The following is a 19,202-nucleotide window of genomic DNA, read 5'->3' on the forward strand; positions in this document are numbered from 1 at the left end:
TCCTCCAGTATCTCTGTACTTGATCTTAAACTCCTTGTGTAGATCAGTGATCATGTTGTCAGGCCTGTCCCAGCTGAGAGAGACACTGGTGGAGGTCACAGAGGTCACCCTGAGATTCTGAGGAGGAAGAGGAGCTGAGGAAGAGGAGAGTACAGTGAGATCAGACTCACAGTCTAGGTGATTTCTGAACTCAATTTTACACACTGATCTTAATACAACTGTAGATATCATTTAATGTTTTATTGAATAACCTACAGTATCTGTTCTTGAATGATGCAAAGCACACCATATTAAAAATGATTTCAATTAGGAACTGCAAAACTTTTTTGCAACCTTTAAAATGCATAATTAAATTAATGAATAGTACTTTAAATAACCATATTTTCCCTCACTACTCTCACTTTGAGAAGAATTGAAATCAACATTCTAGCAAAAATTAAAATAATTAACCAATAACAACAACAACAACAATTAATTATTATTAGTCACATGCACCATTAGCACTGGACTCTCCTGGGACACAGACTGACTCCAGGAATACTCCTCACCTGTACAGACCCTGACTGACACACCACTGCTCTCAACACTGTCTCCCACAGCAGTGCAGAGTGTGAATGTATATTCTCTTCCTGGACTCAGACCAGTCATGTCTGTAGCTGTTGTGTCCCAGCTGATGGGTTTACTCTGATCTCCTCCAGTATCTCTGTACTTGATCTTAAACTCCTTGTGTAGATCAGTGATCATGTTGTCAGGCCTGTCCCAGCTGAGAGAGACACTGCTGGAGGTCACAGAGGTCACCCTGAGATTCTGAGGAGGAAGAGGAACTGAGGAAGAGGAGAGTACAGTGAGATCAGACTGACAGTCCCAGTGATCTCTGAGCTCAAGTCTACACACTGATCTTGTACAACCACAACTGCACACAACTGCAGATGTCACTGAATGTTTTATTGAATAACAATGTTTTTGAGTGATAAGAGGTGGTTCATCTTTCATATGATTTCAAATTGAAACTGCAATTAAATTATGCAACATTACAAATGCATAATTAATCAATACTACTTTAAATAACCATATTTCTCCTCACTACTGTCACTTTGAGAAGAATTGAAATCAATGTTCTAGTAAAAATTAAAAGAACTAACAACTGATAATAACTTCTATTACAATTATTGGTCAGAGATGTGGCATTAACACTGGACACAACAGCAATTTGTCTCTGATTAACAGTCATTAGGATGTAACTCAATCCTAGCAATCAGTCCAATGGTTTAGAATATTCAGACATATTTATAACATATTTAATGTGACAGGTCAGAGATACAGCATCAACACTGGACTCTCCTGGGACACAGACTGACTCCAGGAATACTCCTCACCTGTACAGACCCTGACTGACACACCACTGCTCTCAACATTGTCTCCCACAGCAGTGCAGAGTGTGAATGTATATTCTCTTCCTGGACTCAGACCAGTCATGACTGTAGCTGTTGTGTCCCAGATGATGGGTTTACTCTGATCTCCTCCAGTATCTATGTACTTGATCTTAAACTCCTTGTGTAGATCAGTGATCATGTTGTCAGGCCTGTCCCAGTTGAGAGAGACACTGCTGGAGGTCACAGAGGTCACCCTGAGATTCTGAGGAGGAAGAGGAACTGAGGAAGAGGTGAGTACAGTGAGATCAGACTGACAGCCCCTGTGATCTCTGATCTCCACACACTGCTGTTAAATACACTGTCGATATTATTTTGTCACGTCATTCACTTTATGAAATTGGCCTTATAGAGGAACCTAGTTTTCTTTCAACAATTTGAGTTACTTTATACAAATTGATATTATCAGTAACTCACTGTTTAAATCATTTAGAAACTTCAATGAAACATCAATCACACTTCCAGTGGCTCATTTCTGTGACTAATATTGAGGATTTTCAATATTACTGATAATATAATGGTAGTAAATTGTTATCAGCTATTGATACAGCATCAACACTGGACACTGCTGGGACACAGACTGACTCCAGGAATACTCCTCACCTGTACAGACCCTGACTGACACACCACTGCTCTCAACACTGTCTCCCACAACAGTGCAGAGTGTGAATGTATATTCTCTTCCTGGACTCAGACCAGTCATGTCTGTAGCTGTTGTGTCCCAGCTGATGGTTTTACTCCGATCTCCTCCAGTATCTCTGTACTTGATCTTAAACTCCTTGTGTAGATCAGTGATCATGTTGTCAGGCCTGTCCCAGCTGAGAGAGACACTGCTGGAGGTCACAGAGGTCACCCTGAGATTCTCAGGAGGAAGAGGAGCTGAGGAAGAGGAGAGTACAGTGAGATCAGCCTGACAGGCCCAGAGATCTCTGACACATCCTGAGACACTGACATTAACAAACTTTAAGAGATCATGGCATTGATCTTGTATAACAACCTAGCTCTTGTCAGTGATGGTATCTGTTCTATATCAACTGTTAGGTCACTCATAAAAACTTCAATTTGCTCTAAACTATGTAATGAACACAGTGATCTCAGTGACTTCACTCTCACACCCACAATCCATTTCACCCCCAGACCCCCCTGCTGACCACTGTACCAGTACCAGTGACACCATCATCACCAGTCACAGACACAGCATCAACACTGGACTCTCCTGGGACACAGACTGACTCCAGGAATACTCCTCACCTGTACAGACCCTGACTGACACACCACTGCTCTCAACACTGTCTCCCACAGCAGTGCAGAGTGTGAATGTATATTCTCTTCCTGGACTCAGACCAGTCATGTCTGTAGCTCTTGTGTCCCAGCTGATGGGTTTACTCTGATATCTTCCAGTATCTCTGTACTTGATCTTAAACTCCTTGTGTAGATCAGTCTCCATGTTGTCTGGCCTGTCCCAGCTGAGAGAGACCCTGCTGGAGGTCACAGAGGTCACCCTGAGATTCTGAGGAGGAAGAGGAACTGAGGAAGAGAAAGGTAGTGAGATCAGAGAGACAGTCCCAGTGATCTCGGAGCTCATCTCTACACACACCTGTTAAAAAAACATAGAAATCAGTTTGTCTTATTGAAAAGCAAATTTGATCAGTCCCTTCATCAATGTTATTTTTATCAGGAAATTATTTATCAAAATCAGTGAAGAACACAATAAAATACCAAATCAGTTCTGAATTAAACTGCCACATATATTATCACCAGCTTTCAATATGTTTAGAAAAACAGGAACATTAATTCACAGATACAGCATCAACACTGGACACTCCTGGGACACAGACTGACTCCAGGAACACTCCTCACCTGTACAGACCCTGACTGACACACCACTGCTCTCAACACTGTCTCCCACAGCAGTGCAGAGTGTGAATGTATATTCTCTTCCTGGACTCAGACCAGTCATGTCTGTAGCTCTTGTGTCCCAGCTGATGGGTTTACTCTGATCTCCTCCAGTATCTCTGTACTTGATCTTAAACTCCTTGTGTAGATCAGTGATCATGTTGTCAGGCCTGTCCCAGCTGAGAGAGACACTGATGGAGGTCACAGAGGTCACCCTGAGATTCTGAGGAGGAAGAGGAGCTGAGGAAGAGGAGAGTATAGTGAGATCAGACTGACAATCCAGGTGATTTCTGAGCTAATCTGTACACACTGCTATTAAAAACACAGTAGAAAACAATTTGTCTAACTGACCAGCAAAAGTTGATGAGTTCCTTTTTCAATTTTAGTTTTATCAGTAAATTATTTATCAAATTCTATGAAGAACACAATAAAATACCAAATCAGTTCTGAATTAAACTGCCACATATATTATCACCAGCTTTCAATATGTTTAGAAAAACAGGAACATTAATTCACAGATACAGCATCAACACTGGACACTCCTTGGACACAGACTGACTCCAGGAATACTCCTCACCTGTACAGACCCTGACTGACACACCACTGCTCTCAACACTGTCTCCCACAGCAGTGCAGAGTGTGAATGTATATTCTCTTCCTGGACTCAGACCAGTCATGTCTGTAGCTGTTGTGTCCCAGCTGATGGGTTTACTCTGATCTCCTCCAGTATCTCTGTACTTGATCTTAAACTCCTTCTGTGTCTCAGCCTCCATGTTGTCAGGCCTGTCCCAGCTGAGAGAGACACTGCTGGAGGTCACAGAGGTCACCCTTAGGGTTTTAGGAGGAAAGGGACCTGGAACAGAGAGAGGTCAGTTGGATCACACCAACGGTCTCATTCATCCCTGAACTCAGAGCTGCACATTTCTGTGAACACTCCTGTGGACACCATCTTGAAACATCTAAGCAGCAATCTGGATTTCAGTCATGATGTGATGAGCTTGAAACAGGTTCTGGTGTCTCACAAACTGTATCCAGTCTTTGGCACCTAGGATAATACCTCTGAGCTTCACAGCTGGACAATATAAAGGGAATTCACTTTTTAAACCTTGCCTTTCTGAGATTTGAAAGAAATTGGAGAGTGAGATCTCCTTCATCTATTGTTCTGATCCTTCTTCAGGAATTAGACAGCACAATCAAGCTGTATTGCACTCTCATGACAGATTAAGAATCGTGCTCAATCACAGGTTGCACAGAAATGACAAGTAATTAAAAATACAAATACAAAGTTTAAACAGATATTAAAACTCCAGTGTTCTTAAAACTGTCTTTGTGCTATTCAGTGTGAAGTAGAGAGAAATACTGGTTCAATCAAACGTTAAGGCAAACACAACTGAGATAACAGGTCTAACACAGTTCTCAAGACGAAAGCGCTTGTCAGATTAAAGAGAGAGAGTTTGTCATGTACAGATACAGCATAAACACTGGACTCTCCTGGGACACAGACTGACTCCAGGAATACTCCTCACCTGTACAGACCCTGACTGATACACCACTGCTCTCAACACTGTCTCCCACAGCAGTGCAGAGTGTGAATGTATATTCTCTTCCTGGACTCAGATCAGTCATGTCTGTAGCTCTTGTGTCCCAGCTGATGGGTTTACTCTGATCTCCTCCAGTATCTCTGTACTTCATCTTAAATGTCTTCTTTGTCTCAGCCTCCATGCTGTCAGGCCTGTCCCAACTGAGAGAGACCCTGCTGTAGGTCACAGAGGTCACCCTCAGGTTTTTAGGAGGAAAGGGACCTGGAACAGAGAGAAGTCAGTTGGATCAGACCGACTGTCCCATTACTTCCTGAACTCAGAGCTGCACATTTCTGTGAACACTCCTGTGGACACCAAAAGCGCTAGTCAGATTGAAGACAGAGAGTGATCACAGCCCAGAGGAGTCAGAACTGCTGGTCTCTGTGTCTCACCTGTACAGCAGCCTTCACAGCAATATCAGGAGACCCGTAAAATGACATTCCTGTAACTGACAGCCTGACATTATGACAGAGCTTTTTGTCACTAACACATACAGCATCAACACTGGACACTCCTGGGACACAGACTGACTCCAGGAACACTGCTCACCTGTACAGACACTGACTGACACACCACTGCTCTCAACACTGTCTCCCACAGCAGTGCAGAGTGTGAATGTATATTCTCTTCCTGGACTCAGACCAGTCATGTCTGTAGCTCTTGTGTCCCAGCTGATGGTTTTACTCTGATCTCCTCTAGTATCTCTGTACTTGATCTTAAACTCCTTGTGTAGATCAGTGATCATGTTGTCAGGCCTGTCCCAGCTGAGAGAGACACTGCTGGAGGTCACAGAGGTCACCCGGAGATTCTGAGGAGGAAGAGAAGCTGAGGAAGAGGAGAGTACAGTGAGATCAGACTCACAGTCCAGGTGATCTCTGAACTCAATTTTACACACTGATCTTAATACAACTGTAGATATCATTTAATGTTTTATTGAATAACCTATAGTATCTGTTCTTGAATGATGCAAAGCACTCCATATTAAAAATGATTTCAATTAGGAACTGCAAAACTTTTTTGCAACCTTTAAAATGCATAATTAAATTAATGAATAGTACTTTAAATAACCATATTTTCCCTCACTACTGTCACTTTGAGAAGAATTGAAATCAACATTCTAGCAAAAATTAAAAGAATTAACCAATAATAATTATCAATTTCCCCACGGGATTAATAAAGTATTATCTTTCTATAATAATAAGAACAACAACAACAACAATAATTCATTATTATTAGTCACATGCACCATTAGCACTGAACTCTGCTGGGACACAGACTGACTCCAGGAATACTCCTCACCTGTACAGACCCTGACTGACACACCACTGCTCTCAACACTGTCTCCCACAGCAGAGCAGAGTGTGAATGTATATTCTCTTCCTGGACTCAGACCAGTCATGTCTGTAGCTGTTGTGTCCCAGCTGATGGTTTTACTCTGATCTCCTCCAGTATCTCTGTACTTGATCTTAAACTCCTTGTGTAGATCAGTGATCATGTTGTCAGGCCTGTCCCAGCTGAGAGAGACCCTGCTAGAGGTCACAGAGGTCACCCTGAGATTCTGAGGAGGAAGAGGAGCTGAGGAAGAGGAGAGTACAGTGAGATCAGACTGACAGTCCCAGTGATCTCTGAGCTCAAGTCTACACACTGATCTTGTACAACCACAACTGCACACAACTGTAGATGTCACTGAATGTTTTATTGAATAATAATGTTTTTGAGTGATAAGAGGTGGTTCATCTTTCACATGATTTCAAATTGAAACTGCAATTAAATTATGCAACATTACAAATGCATAATTAATCAACACTACTTTAAATAACTATATTTCTCCTCACTACTGTCACTTTGAGAAGAACTGAAATCAATGTCCTAGTAAAAATTAAAAGAACTAACAACTGATATTAACTACTATTATAATTATTGGTCAGAGATGTAGCATTAACACTGGACAAAACAGCGATTTGTCTCTGATTAACAGGCATTAGGATGTAACTCAATCCTAGCAATCAGTCCAATGGTTCAGAATATTCAGACATATTTATAACATATTTAATGTGACAGGTCACAGATACAGCATCAACACTGGACAGTCCTGGGACACAGACTGACTCCAGGAATACTCCTCACCTGTACAGACCCTGACTGACACACCACTGCTCTCAACACTGTCTCCCACAACAGTGCAGAGTGTGAATGTATATTCTCTTCCTGGACTCAGACCAGTCATGTCTGTAGCTCTTGTGTCCCAGCTGATGGTTTTACTCCGATCTCCTCCAGTATCTCTGTACTTGATCTTAAACTCCTTGTGTAGATCAGTGATCATGTTGTCAGGCCTGTCCCAGCTGAGAGAGACACTGCTGGAGGTCACAGAGGTCACCCTGAGATTCTCAGGAGGAAGAGGAGCTTAGGAAGAGGAGAGTACAGTGAGATCAGACTGACAGGCCCAGAGATCTCTGACACATCTTGAGACACTGACAATAACAAACTTTAAGAGATCATGGCATTGATCTTGTATAACAACCAAGCTCTTGTCAGTGATGTTATCTGTTCTATATGAACTATTAGGTCATTCATAAAAACTTCAATTTGCTCTAAAATGTGTAGTGACCACAGTGATCTCAGTGACTTCCCTCTCACACCCACAATCCACTTCACTCCCAGACCCCCCTGCTGACCACTGTACCAGTACCAGTGACACCATCATCACCAGACACAGATACAGCATCAACACTGGACTCTCCTGGGACACAGACTGACTCCAGGAATACTCCTCACCTGTACAGACCCTGACTGACACACCACTGCTCTCAACACTGTCTCCCACAGCAGTGCAGAGTGTGAATGTATATTCTCTTCCTGGACTCAGACCAGTCATGTCTGTAGCTCTTGTGTCCCAGCTGATGGTTTTACTCTGATCTCCTCTAGTATCTCTGTACTTGATCTTAAACTCCTTGTGTAGATCAGTGATCATGTTGTCAGGCCTGTCCCAGCTGAGAGAGACCCTGCTGGAGGTCACAGAGGTCACCCTGAGATTCTGAGGAGGAGGAGGAACTGAGGAAGAGAAGGGTACAATGAGATCAGACTGACAACCCCTGTGATCTCTGACACATCCTGAGATACTGATTTAAAAAAAAGAGACATACTGTATATTTATTCATTGTATTAATGTTCTGGCTGTTTTAATCAAAGGTGAAATATCACTCTTGAACAGTCTGGTGTTCTGTGAAACCTGTAATGAACACAATGATGTCAACAACGTCCTCCACAAACCCATAATCCATTTCACCCCCAGACCCCCCTACTGACCACTGTACCAGTACCAGTGACACCATCATCACCAGTCACAGATACAGCATCAACACTGGACTCTCCTGGGACACAGACTGACTCCAGGAATACTCCTCACCTGTCCAGACCCTGACTGACACACCACTGCTCTCAACATTGTCTCCCACAACAGTGCAGACTGTGAATGTATATTCTCTTCCTGGACTCAGATCAGTCATGTCTGTAGCTCTTGTGTCCCAGCTGAGTTTCTGTTTTACCAATAATTCAGCACTTTCTGAACTTATTTTAAACTCCTTGTGTAGATCAGTGATCATGTTGTCAGGCCTGTCCCAGCTGAGAGAGATACTGCTGGAGGTCACAGAGGTCGCCCTGAGATTATCAGGAGGAAGAGGAGCTGAGGAAGAGAAAGGTACAGTGAGATCAGACTGACAGTCCAGGTGATATTTGTGCTCATCTCTACACAACATATTAAATCAACAGCAGAAATCAGTTTAACTGAACAGCAAATTGATTGTCACTGATATGAGGTTTTCCACCAATGCTATTGTTATCTGCAAATCAGTCCCTCAAATCTGCTAAAACCTGTCATGCCCAGCCCTGCTGCTCTGCTAGCGTTGCCATGGCACCCGGCCTCTGCTCCGCCCACCTGTTGCTCAGCGCCGGTTGCCATGGACACAGACTCGACTGGAGACCTGGGTCACCTGGAGGTAGTTGACTACAGTACCTCGCCCGCCTCAGGTGGCTCAGAGCAGTTCAAGGGCAGCTCTGACTCCACTCTGCGCTCTGCTATTGAGCTGAGCCCCTGAGTCCCTCCAGCTTGTTTTCTCTGAGTCTCTAGTTCTCTTTTCTCCTGTGCTTAGTCGGGTTCCTCACTACTGCTCTGTGAAGCCCTTCGGCCTCTGAGTCACTGGAGTGCAGCACCAGGCTGTCTGTGTGCAGCGCTGCTCTGCTCTCCTGTCAGCATGCTCCAGGAATAATCCTGACCTGTACAGTTTCCCCTTTCTCTAGCGAGTGGTCCAGTTTACTAGTCCCACCAAACAGTTGGATTATTACAAGAACACGGTCATATTAACAGATCAATACCGTGTCAAACAGCCTCATTGTCATCAATACAATACAATACAGCAGTAGTGTAACAGAACTTCACAGACACAGCTGTAAGACTGGACACTCCTGGGACACAGACTGACTCCAGGAATACTCCTCACCTGTACAGACCCTGACTGACACACCACTGCTCTCAACACTGTCTCCCACAACAGTGCAGAGTGTGAATGTATATTCTCTTCCTGGACTCAGACCAGTCATGTCTGTAGCTCTTGTGTCCCAGCTGATGGGTTTACTCTGATCTCCTCCAGTATCTCTGTACTTGATCTTAAACTCCTTGTGTAGATCAGTGATCATGTTGTCAGGTATGTCCCAGTTGAGAGAGACACTGCTGGAGGTCACAGAGGTCACCCTGAGATTCTGAGGAGGAAGAGGAACTGAGGAAGAGGTGAGTACAGTGAGATCAGACTGACAGTCCCTGTGATCTCTGATCTCCACACACTGCTGTTAAATACACTGTCGATATTATTTTGTCACATCATTCACTTTATGAAACTGGCCTTATAGAGGAACCTAGTTTTCTTTCAACAATTTGAGTTACTTTATACAAATTGATATTATCAGTAACTCACTGTTTAAATCATTTAGAAACTTCAATGAAACATCAATCACACTTCCAGTGGATCATTTCTGTGACTAATATTGAGGATTTTCAATATTACTGATAATATAATGGTAGTAAATTGTTATCAGCTATTGATACAGCATCAACACTGGACACTGCTGGGACACAGACTGACTCCAGGAATACTCCTCACCTGTACAGACACTGACTGACACACCACTGCTCTCAACATTGTCTCCCACAACAGTGCAGAGTGTGAATGTATATTCTCTTCCTGGACTCAGACCAGTCATGTCTGTAGCTCTTGTGTCCCAGATGATGGGTTTACTCTGATCTCCCCCAGTATCTCTGTACTTGATCTTAAACTCCTTGTGGAGATCAGTGATCATGTTGTCAGGCCTGTCCCAGCTGAGAGAGACACTGTTGGAGGTCACAGAGGTCATCCTGAGATTCTCAGGAGGAAGAGGAGCTGAGGAAGAGAAAGGTACAGTGAGATCAGACTGACAGTCCAGGTGATATTTGTGCTCATCTCTACACAACATATTAAATCAACAGTAGAAATCAGTTTAACTGAACAGCAAATTGATTGTCACTGATATGAGGTTTTCCACCAATGGTATTGTTATCTGCAAATCAGTCCCTCAAATCTGCTAAAACCTGTCATGCCCAGCCCTGCTGCTCTGCTAGCGTTGCCATGGCACCCGGCCTCTGCTCCGCCCTCCTGTCGCTCAGCACCGGTTGCCATGGATACAGACTCGACTGGAGACCTGGGTCACCTGGAGGTAGTTGACTACAGTACCTCACCCGCCTCAGGTGGCACAGAGCAGTTCAAGGGCAGCTCTGACTCCACTCTGCGCTCTGCTATTGAGCTGAGCCCCTGAGTCCCTCCAGCTTGTTTTCTCTGAGTCTCTAGTTCTCTTTTCTCCTGTGCTTAGTCGGGTTCCTCACTACTGCTCTGTGAAGCCCTTCGGCCTCTGAGTCACTGGAGTGCAGCACCAGGCTGTCTGTGTGCAGCGCTGCTCTGCTCTCCTGTCAGCATGCTCCAGGAATAATCCTGACCTGTACAGTTTCCCCTTTCTCTAGCGAGTGGTCCAGTTTACTAGTCCCACCAAACAGTTGGATTATTAAAAGAACATGGTCATATTAACAGATCAATACTGCGTCAAACAGCCTCACTGTCATCCTCTTTCAATACATTCAGAACAATTAGTAACAGAAGTGTAACAGAACTTCACAGACACAGCTGTAAGACTGGACACTCCTGGGACACAGACTGACTCCAGGAATACTCCTCACCTGTACAGACCCTGACTGACACACCACTGCTCTCAACACTGTCTCCCACAGCAGTGCAGAGTGTGAATGTATATTCTCTTCCTGGACTCAGACCAGTCATGTCTGTAGCTCTTGTGTCCCAGCTGATGGGTTTACTCTGATCTCCTCCAGTATCTCTGTACTTGATCTTAAACTCCTTCTGTGTCTCAGCCTCCATGTTGTCAGGCCTGTCCCAGCTGAGAGAGACACTGCTGGAGGTCACAGAGGTCACCCTCAGGGTTTTAGGAGGAAAGGGACCTGGAACAGAGAGAGGTCAGTTGGATCACACCAACGGTCTCATTCATCCCTGAACTCAGAGCTGCACATTTCTGTGAACACTCTTGTGGACACCATCTTGAAACATCTAAGCAGCAATCTGGATTTCAGTCATGATGTGATGAACTTGAAACAGGTTCTGGTGACTGTATATCTAGTCCTTAGCACCTAGGATAATACCTCTGAGCTTCACAGCTGGACAATATAAAGGGAATTCACTTTTTAAACCTTGCCTTTCTGAGATTTGAAAGAAATTGGAGAGTGAGATCTCCTTGATCTATTGTTCTGATCCTTCTTCAGGAATTAGACAGCACAATCAAGCTGTATTACACTCTCATGACAGATTAAGAATTGCAACTGCAATAAGAACTGCAATGTTCTTATAATAAAAGCTTACACTTATATCGCGCTTTTCAGGACTCTCCCCTCAGAGCTCTGTTCAGTAATGGGGATCCCCTCCTCCACCCCCACCAGTGTGTACCCCACCTGCATGATGCTCCAGTCCTCTCACACACAGCAGCTCTCAGTGGGGAGGAGAGCAGAGGGGTGGAGCCAGTTCAGAGAGGGGGGTGATTAGGAGGCCATGATGGGTAAAGACCAGGGGGTATTTGACCAGGACACTGGGGTAACACCCCTACTCTTCTCGAGAAACACTCCTGGGATTGTTAATGACCACAGAGAGTCAGGACCTCGGTTTGACGTCTCATCCGAAGGACGGCGCCTGTTTACAGTCCAGTGTCCCCCGTCACTATACTGGGGCATCAGGACCCACACAGACCGCAGGGTGAGAGCGCCCCCTGCTGGCCCCACTCACACCTCCTCCAGCAGCAGCCTCAGCTCTCCTCCCAGGAGTCTCCCCTCCAGGTACTGCCCAGGCTCACACCTGCTGGGCTCCAGTGGGGCTGTGAGCTGGGTGAGAGCGCCCCCTGCTGGCCCCACTCACACCTCTCCCAGCAGCAGCCTCAGCTGTCCCAGGAGTCTCCCCTCCAGGTACTGCCCAGGCTCACACCTGCTGAGCTCAGTGGGGCTCCCAGCAGGGAGCTGCAGGGGGTAATGACTGCTGGTAATATAACCGACTTTATGCTCTTCAGTGTGAAGTCCAGAGAAATCGCGCTTCAATCAAACTTTAAGGCAAAGACAACTGAGATAAGAGGTGTAACACAGTTCTCAAGAATAAAGCACTTGTCAGATTAAAGAGAGTGATCACAGCACAGACTCCTGAAGTGAGAGCGAGTGATCGTAGCCCAGACTCCTGGAGTGAGAGAAAGGTGCCCAGAGGAGTCAGAACTGTTGGTCTCACCTGTGCAGCAACCTACCCAGTGGTATCAGCAGACCAGAAACACAATATTCCTGTAACTGACAGCCTGACATTATGACAGAGCTTTTTGTCATTTATGGATACAGCATCAACACTGGACACTGCTGGGACACAGACTGACTCCAGGAATACTCCTCACCTGTACAGACCCTGACTGACACACCACTGCTCTCAACACTGTCTCCCACAGCAGTGCAGAGTGTGAATGTATATTCTCTTCCTGGACTCAGACCAGTCATGACTGTAGCTCTTGTGTCCCAGCTGATGGGTTTACTAAGATCTCCTCCAGTATCTCTGTACTTGATCTTAAACTCCTTGTGTAGATCAGTGATCATGTTGTCAGGCCTGTCCCAGCTGAGAGAGACACTGCTGGAGGTCACAGAGGTCACCCTGAGATTCTCAGGAGGAAGAGGAGCTGAGGAAGAGGAGAGTACAGTTAGATCAGACAGACAGGCACAGAGATCTCTGACACATCCTGAGACACTGACATTAACAAACTTTAAGAGATCATGGCATTGATCTTGTATAACAACCTAGCTCTTGTCAGTGAGGGTATCTGTTCTATATGAACTATTAGGTCACTCATAAAAACTTCAATTTGCTCTAAACTATGTAATGAACACAGTGATCTCAGTGACTTCCCTCTCACACCCACAATCCACTTCACTCCAAGACCCCCCTGCTGACCACTGTACCAGTACCAGTGACACCATCATCACCAGTCACAAATACAGCATCAACACTGGACTCTCCTGGGACACAGACTGACTCCAGGAATACTCCTCACCTGTACAGACCCTGACTGACACACCACTGCTCTCAACACTGTCTCCCACAGCAGTGCAGAGTGTGAATGTATATTCTCTTCCTGGACTCAGACCAGTCATGTCTGTAGCTCTTGTGTCCCAGCTGATGGGTTTACTCTGATCTCCTCCAGTATCTCTGTACTTGATCTTAAACTCCTTGTGTAGGTCAGTGATCATGTTCTCAGGCCTGTCCCAGCTGAGAGAGACACTGCTGGAGGTTACAGAGGTCACCCTGAGATTCTGAGGAGGAAGAGGAGCTGAGGAAGAGGAGAGTACAGTGAGATCAGACTGACAGCCCCTGTGATCTCTGATCTCCACACACTGCTGTTAAATACACTGTCGATATTATTTTGTCACGTCATTCACTTTATGAAACTGGCCTTATAGAGGAACCTAGTTTTCTTTCATCAATTTGAGTTACTTTATACAAATTGACATTATCAGTAACTCACTGTTTAAATCATTTAGAATCTTCAATGAAACATCAATCACACTTCCAGTGGCTCATTTCTGTGACTTATATTGAGGATTTTCAATATTACTGATAATATAATGGTAGTAAATTGTTATCAGCTATTGATACAGCATAAACACTGGACACTCCTGGGACACAGACTGACTCCAGGAATACTCCTCACCTGTACAGACCCTGACTGACACACCACTGCTCTCAACACTGTCTCCCACAGCAGTGCAGAGTGTGAATGTATATTCTCTTCCTGGACTCAGACCAGTCATGTCTGTAGCTCTTGTGTCCCAGATGATGGGTTTACTCTGATCTCCCCCAGTATCTCTGTACTTGATCTTAAACTCCTTGTGGAGATCAGTGATCATGTTGTCAGGCCTGTCCCAGCTGAGAGAGACACTGTTGGAGGTCACAGAGGTCATTCTGAGATTCTCAGGAGGAAGAGGAACTGAGGAAGAGAAAGGTACAGTGAGATCAGACTGACAGTCCAGGTGATCTTCGAGCTCATCTCTACACAACATATTAAATCAACAGTAGAAATCAGTTTAACTGAACAGCAAATTGATTGTCACTGATATGAGGTTTTCCACCAATGTTATTGTTATCTGCAAATCAGTCCCTCAAATCTGCTAAAACCTGTCATGCCCAGCCCTGCTGCTCTGCTAGCGTTGCCATGGCACCCGGCCTCTGCTCCGCCCTCCTGTCGCTCAGCACCGGTTGCCATGGATACAGACTTGACTGGAGACCTGGGTCACCTGGAGGTAGTTGACTACAGTACCTCGCCCGCCTCAGGTGGCTCAGAGCAGTTCAAGGGCAGCTCTGACTCCACTCTGCGCTCTGCTATTGAGCTGAGCCCTTGAGTCCCTCCAGCTTGTTTTCTCTGAGTCTCTAGTTCTCTTTTCTCCTGTGCTTAGTCGGGTTCCTCACTACTGCTCTGTGAAGCCCTTCGGCCTCTGAGTCACTCGAGTGCAGCGCCAGGCTGTCTGTGTGCAGCGCTGCTCTGCTCTCCTGTCAGCATGCTCCAGGAATAATCCTGACCTGTACAGTTTCCCCTTTCTCTAGCGACTGGTCCAGTTTACTAGTCCCACCAAACAGTTGGATTATTAAAAGAACATGGTCATTTTAACAGATCAATCCTGCGTCAAACAGCCTCATTGTCATCCTCTTTCAATACATTCAGAACAATTAGTAGCAGAAGTGTAACAGAACTTCACAGACACAATTGTAAGACTGGACACTCCTGGGACACAGACTGACTCCAGGAATACTCCTCACCTGTACAGACCCTGACTGACACACCACTGCTCTCAACACTGTCTCCCACAGCAGTGCAGAGTGTGAATGTATATTCTCTTCCTGGACTCAGACCAGTTATGTCTGTAGCTCTTGTGTCCCAGCTGATGGTTTTACTCTGATCTCCTCCAGTATCTCTGTACTTGATCTTAAACTCCTTGTGTAGATCAGTCTCCATGTTGTCAGGCCTGTCCCAGTTGAGAGAGACACTGCTGGAGGTCACAGAAGTCACCCTGAGATTCTCAGGAGGAAGAGGAGCTGAGGAAGAGAAAGGTACAGTGAGATCAGACTGACAGTCTAGGTGATCTTTGAGCTCATCTCTACACAACATATTAAATCAACAGTAGAGATCAGTTTATCTAACTGAACAGCAAATTGATTGTCACTGATATGAGGTTTTCCACCAATGGTATTGTTATCTGCAAATCAGTCCCTCAAATCTGCTAAGACCTGTCATGCCCAGCCCTGCTGCTCTGCTAGCGCTGACATGGCACCCGGCCTCTGCTCCGCCCACCTGTTGCTCAGCGCCGGTTGCCATGGACACAGACTCGACTGGAGACCTGGGTCACCTGGAGGTAGTTGACTACAGTACCTCGCCCGCCTCAGGTGGCTCAGAGCAGTTCAAGGGCAGCTCTGACTCCACTCTGCGCTCTGCTATTGAGCTGAGCCCCTGAGTCCCTCCAGCTTGTTTTCTCTGAGTCTCTAGTTCTCTTTTCTCCTGTGCTTAGTCGGGTTCCTCACTACTGCTCTGTGAAGCCCTTGGCCTCTGAGTCACTGGAGTGCAGCACCAGGCTGTCTGTGAGCAGCGCTGCTCTGCTCTCCTGTCAGCATGCTCCAGGAATAATCCTGACCTGTACAGTTTCCCCTTTCTCTAGCGACTGGTCCAGTTTACTAGTCCCACCAAACAGTTGGATTATTACAAGAACACGGTCATATTAACAGATCAATACCGTGTCAAACAGCCTCATTTTCATCAATACAATACAATACAGCAGTAGTGTAACAGAACTTCACAGACACAACTGTAGGACTGGACACTCCTGGGACACAGACTGACTCCAGGAATACTCCTCACCTGTACAGACCCTGACTGACACACCGCTGCTCTCAACACTGTCTCCCACAGCAGTGCAGAGTGTGAATGTATATTCTCTTCCTGGACTCAGACCAGTCATGTCTGTAGCTGTTGTGTCCCAGCTGATGGGTTTATTCTGATCTCCTCCAGTATCTCTGTACTTGATCTTAAACTCCTTGTGTAGATCAGTGATCATGTTGTCAGGCCTGTCCCAGCTGAGAGAGACACTGCTTGAGGTCACAGAGGTCACCTTGAGATTCTGAGGAGGAAGAGGAACTGAGGAAGAGGAGAGTACAGTGAGATCAGACTGACAGCCCCTGTGATCTCTTATCTCCACACACTGCTGTTAAATACACTGTCGATATTATTTTGTCACGTCATTCACTTTATGAAACTGGCCTTATAGGGGAGCCTAGTTTTCTTTCAACAATTTGAGTTACTTTATACAAATTGATATTATCAGTAACTCACTGTTTAAATCATTTAGAATCTTCAATGAAACATCAATCACACTTCCAGTGGCTCATTTCTGTGACTAATATTGAGGATTTTCAATATTACTGATAATATAATGGTAGTAAAATGTTATCAGCTATTGATACAGCATCAACAATGGACACTCCTGGGACACAGACTGACTCCAGGAATACTCCTCACCTGTGCAGACCCTGACTGACACACCACTGCTCTCAACACTGTCTCCCACAACAGTGCAGAGTGTGAACGTATATTCTCTTCCTGGACTAAGACCAGTCATGTCTGTAGCTCTTGTGTCCCAGCTGATGGGTTTACTCTGATCTCCTCCAGTATCTCTGTACTTGATCTTAAACTCCTGGTGTAGATCAGTGCTCATGTTGTCAGGCCTGTCCCAGCTGAGAGAGACACTGCTGGAGGTCACAGAGGTCATCCTGAGATTCTCAGGAGGAAGAGGAGCTGAGGAAGAGAAAGGTACAGTGGTACAGTCCAGGTGATCTTCGAGCTCATCTCTACACAACATATTAAATCAACAGCAGAAATCAGTTTAACTGAACAGCAAATTGATTGTCACTGATATGAGGTTTTCCACCAATGCTATTGTTATCTGCAAATCAGTCCCTCAAATCTGCTAAGACCTGTCATGCCCAGCCCTGCTGCTCTGCTAGCGCTGACATGGCACCCGGCCTCTGCTCCGCCCTCCTGTCGCTCAGCACCAGTTGCCATGGATACAGACTCGACTGGAGACCTGGATCACCTGGAGGTAGTTGACTACAGTACCTCACCCGCCTCAGGTGGCTCAGAGCAGTTCAAGGGCAGCTCTGACTCCACTCTGCGCTCTGCTATTGAGCTGAGCCCCTGAGTCCCTCCAGCTTGTTTTCTCTGAGTCTCTAGTTCTCTTTTCTCCTGTGCTTAGTCGGGTTCCTCACTACTGCTCTGTGAAGCCCTTGGCCTCTGAGTCACTGGAGTGCAGCACCAGGCTGTCTGTGTGCAGCGCTGCTCTGCTCTCCTGTCAGCATGCTCCAGGAATAATCCTGACCTGTACAGTTTCCCCTTTCTCTAGCGAGTGGTCCAGTTTACTAGTCCCACCAAACAGTTGGATTATTATAAGAACACGGTCATATTAACAGATCAATATTGCGTCAAACAGCCTCATTGTCATCCTCTTTCAATACATTCAGAACAATTAGTAGCAGAAGTGTAACAGAACTTCACAGACACAGCTGTAAGACTGGACACTCCTGGGACACAGACTGACTCCAAGAATACTCCTCACCTGTACAGACCCTGACTGACACACCACTGCTCTCAACACTGTCTCCCACAGCAGTGCAGAGTGTGAATGTATATTCTCTTCCTGGACTCAGACCAGTCATGTCTGTAGCTCTTGTGTCCCAGCTGATGGGTTTACTCTGATCTCCTCCAGTATCTCTGTACTTGATCTTAAACTCCTTGTGTAGATCAGTGATCATGTTGTCAGGCCTGTCCCAGCTGAGAGAGACACTGCTGGAGGTCACAGAGGTCACCCTGAGATTCTGAGGAGGAAGAGGAACTGAGGAAGAGGTGAGTACAGTGAGATCAGACTGACAGCCCCTGTGATCTCTGATCTCCACACACTGCTGTTAAATACACTGTCGATATTATTTTGTCATGTCATTCACTTTATGAAACTGGCCTTATAGAGGAACCTAGTTTTCTTTCAACAATTTGAGTTACTTTATACAAATTGATATTATCAGTAACTCACTGTTTAAATCATTTAGAAAATTTAATGAAACATCAATCACACTTCCAGTGGCTCATTTCTGTGACTAATATTGAGAATTTTAAATATTACTGATAATATAATGGTAGTAAATTGTTATCAGCTACTGATACAGCATCAACACTGGATGCTGTCACTCCTGGGACACAGACTGACTCCAGGAACACTCCTCACCTGTACAGACCCTGACTGACACACCACTGCTCTCAACACTGTCTCCCACAGCAGTGCAGAGTGTGAATGTATATTCTCTTCCTGGACTCAGACCAGTCATGTCTGTAGCTCTTGTGTTCCAGCTGATGGGTTTACTCTGCTCTCCTCCAGTATCTCTGTACTTGATCTTAAACTCCTTGTGTAGATCAGTGATCATGTTGTCAGGCCTGTCCCAGCTGAGAGAGACCCTGCTGGAGGTCATAGAGGTCACCCTGAGATTTTCAGGAGGAAGAGGAGCTGAGGAAGAGGAGAGTACAGTGAGATCAGACTGACAGCCCCTGTGATCTCTGAGCTCATCTCTACACAACATATTAAATCAACAGTAGAAATCAGTTT

At 45.4% G+C, this 19,202-nt stretch overlaps 1 protein-coding gene and 1 long non-coding RNA gene across 6 annotated transcripts in view; one reads left to right on the top strand and one right to left on the bottom strand.

Moving 5' to 3' along the window:
• The window catches only part of LOC148662369 (uncharacterized), a 67,465-nt gene that overhangs the window by 38,904 nt on the left and 9,359 nt on the right, over positions 1-19,202 (top strand). The window lies entirely within an intron of this gene.
• LOC148662370 (GTPase IMAP family member 6-like) overlaps positions 1-19,202 on the bottom strand; it is a 66,493-nt gene that overhangs the window by 22,229 nt on the left and 25,062 nt on the right. The window lies entirely within an intron of this gene.

The sequence above is a fragment of the Lepisosteus platostomus genome, chromosome 5 (genome assembly GCF_059453375.1).
Source record: "Lepisosteus platostomus isolate fLepPlt1 chromosome 5, fLepPlt1.hap1, whole genome shotgun sequence".
Taxonomy (NCBI): Eukaryota; Metazoa; Chordata; class Actinopteri; order Semionotiformes; family Lepisosteidae; genus Lepisosteus; species Lepisosteus platostomus.